Below are 3,665 nucleotides of genomic sequence, written 5' to 3'. Positions count from 1 at the left end.
CCCCCCCCCCCCCCTAGAAATGTTTAGGTAGTGGGCAAAAAATACTTGCACTTCCCCCCCCCCTTGCTTAATGTAAAGTTGCTCGCCTGTACAATGTTTTGAAACTTAATTTTTATTTTTTCAAATGGCCTGATTTGATATTTTTAAATAATTGGCACTAATTACAGTCGATAATTCTTGTTGCATATTATTCGGTTCAGAATTCTTTTTAAATTCTCAAGGGCGTATACAGAAATAAATCTAGGAGGAGGCCAAATATGCGCGAAGTGAAAATTTTTTTTCCCCCTCCGTAGAAGCTCCTATGAGGCCCGCAATATTTGAACTGTAAATTCAAAACATTTGACTTCTTGGCAAAGAGAATAGAATATATATTAGAGTGGAATTTACTAGAAAAAATGTGTTAAACGGCCATTTTGTTGTACTGTTTCCATAATGCAGGTGTACTTCACATATTTGTGCTATATAACCTTTTGGCCCCTGGAACATCATTTTATAGAAAATCTAAAATTAATATCAAAAGAAAACCAAATTATGAAATAGGCTGGTTTCATAATTGACCAATGATCATTTCACATAGACTCTATGCCTTTCACTTTACAAACGATGATTTTCCGTTATAACTATAAATCAAATGATTTTTTTATTCACCTAATTCATTTTATAAAGTTTATTTAACAGTTTATTTAACTCTACTGCATTTAATTTGTGAACATTTACATGATTTGTACACTTTGAACTCCCTTTCAGACTGAAAGGGACTGAACAAATTCATACCGAGGGATTGTCTAAATTCCACTCTAATATATAATAATATATATATAATATAATCTATTCTCGTTGCTTCTTGGATATCAGACATAAGTCTTATATTCTTTAAAGGCACACATAAAGTGTTACCTTGAAAGTACTACTTTATCTTACCTTCAAACAGAACTAGCTGGAAAAAAACAGCAAACTCATTTTTTTATGTTCTTAACTCTTTAGTTTAAGGTTTGTAAGGTGCTATAGCTCTGAGTTCTAGAGGGGTAGGCACTGCTCCCCTTGCCCCCCCCCCCCCCGGCAATCGCCCTTGTAAATTCTGTCTAATTAGTTTTTGTTGCAATGTACAGGGTGTCCCAAAAAACATGGGAATTCAGTGACGAATTCGATATCGTCTTTTTAAATAATTCTTTGATTTAGTATAGTGATACCTAATAGAAAGCTGTAATCTGTAAGAGTTTCGTCTGCTATGTTTACAATTTGTGTGTTTATGTTTTGACTGCATACGGTTGTACTTAGTAAAACAAGAAAATTGCAGTATACAAACAGAGTAAACTTGTCCGTCTTCACTGTTCATCGTGCGGAGACATTATAGACACATCTTTACAGTCTTCTACCCTTTTCAGAAAATAAACTCTAGCAGACATAATAATATTATTGCTTTTGAAATTAGGTATTACAATGCTAATTCATAACAAAGACGATATCGAATTCGTCACTGAATTCCCATGTTTTTTGGGACACCCTGTAGTTGGGATTCACATGTTTCTTTTATTTGATAAACTACACTTCATTTTTACTCACCCTTGATCTTCGCAACCAACTGGGCTAAACCTTAGAAATTTCATACCGTGACATTTTCATCTAACATCATTCAAACATAGTTTGAAATATCAAAAGCCTACAACAGGTTGCAAAGCTATTACGATAGAAAATTACAGTTTAAGAAGAGTATTCAGTTTCTTTGAGGAAGAAAATGGAAAGTTATAAATTCTATTTTGTAGAAATAAATCCGAAAAAAATCTTGAAAAAAACTGGAAAAGTTTCAAATGATCATGCCATGGAAATTAATATTTTAATTTTAAAGTAGACATTTAAATAAAATAAAACGAGTTCAATATCCTTTTCAGGAATATTTACAGAATACTTAAAATAGTTTTAACAAAATTAAAAACTTTTTTAGAAGGAGGGGGGGGGGACTATCTACTGCCCCCTTTATTTTTTTCTAGTCATTGTTACTTCCGTCGTTTACCCGCGCTTGGTATGAATTCATGATTTTAGCTAAAGTGCCCGGCGTACCCCGTGTTATTTCAATTTGTTTTAGCCCTATGTCACCCCTATGTAACCATGGGTTACCTAAAAAAATGTCAACCAATAGCGAACATAAATATATATATATATATATATATATATATATGTATATAAATATATCTATATATGTATGAAGTGAAAAGCTTTTTTATATCGCTATAGAATCTGAATAATCTGTGTGGTATTGTAGGATATATGAAATCTGTAGTATTTGTAGGATTTGCAGGATGTTCTGTACAGAATCTATAGGATATCTGCAATTGGTGTAGAATATATAGGATTTGCAGGATGTGCAGTACAGAATCTATAGTATATCTGCAATCTGTAGAATCTGAGATATCTGCAATCTGTAGAATCTGAGATATCTACAATCTGTAGAATCTGATATATCTGCAATCTGTAGAATCTATTGGCTATCTACAATCTGAAGAATCTAGGATATCTGCAATCAGTAGAATTTGTAGGATTTGCAGGATGTGTATTGCAGAATCTATAGTATACCTGCAATCTGTAGAATCCGAAGGATATATACAATTCGTAGAATCTGTAGGATATCTACAATCTTTAGATTCTGGGATATATCTGCAGGATTTGCAAGATGTGCAATGCAGAATTCAAAGGATGTCTGCAATCTGTAAAATCTATAGGATATCCGCAATCTGTAGAATCTGTAGGATTTGCATTATGTGCAGTGTAAATTTATAGGATACCTGCAATCTGAAGGATTTGTAAGTGTGTTCAGGAAAATTTGATTTTGCTCTGCAGATAAACTTCGTACCCAGAGTACAGGATAATTTCCCATGAGTGCCTCATCTCAGTTCCCTAGAGAGGATTGAAGAGAATCTAATACTGGGACGGAGCAGCAGGAGAACCAGGCTCCATCCAATCTTTATCTCTCTCTTCAATATAGAATATTTATTGTCAGCAGAAAATATATTAAAGTTGTAAATTTGCAAATCTCTGGTTCTTAGTTTTATAATATTTTATTCGGAAAGATAGAAATTTGGGCCAAATATTTAAATTTTGTATTGGCTCAGGTTTCTATTTTGTCTGACAAGTCATTTAAAAATGAGAGGGGGAATTTTTTATGCAAGTTTCCCCATATTTTCTTTTCCTCTATATTCCCTTTACAGAAATATTTTAACCTACTTGCCCTTGACCGTGAAATTTGCTTGAGATTAGTTACAGTCACTTCTTTCGTGATATTAGGTACTTATATGGATTATTTAATAATGGATTATATTAGGTAGGTCAAGGGATTATAATACTAATGGATTATATTAGATAGGTCAAGGGATTATAATACTAATGGATTATATTAGGTAGGTCAAGGGATTATAATACTAATGGATTATATTAGGTAGGTCAGGGGATTAGAAAAAATAAGAAAACTAATAGAAGTGTATAAGATGGTGTACTCCTGAATATATAATGTTTGAGGAACGTAAAGTGTGTATGAGTATACTGTTTACTTTTATACATTCAGGTAGATTCCGACGGTAATCACCTGTCAGAGGATAAACCTCCGTTTCTCTACTCTACGCGTCCCCCCCCCTTACTCTACTCTACTCCTGTCCTGTGTTAGTATACTAGAG

Source organism: Eurytemora carolleeae, unplaced genomic scaffold (assembly GCF_000591075.1).
Source record: "Eurytemora carolleeae unplaced genomic scaffold, Eaff_2.0 scaffold294, whole genome shotgun sequence".
Classification (NCBI taxonomy): Eukaryota; Metazoa; Arthropoda; class Copepoda; order Calanoida; family Temoridae; genus Eurytemora; species Eurytemora carolleeae.
This window is presented reverse-complemented; position numbering follows the sequence as displayed.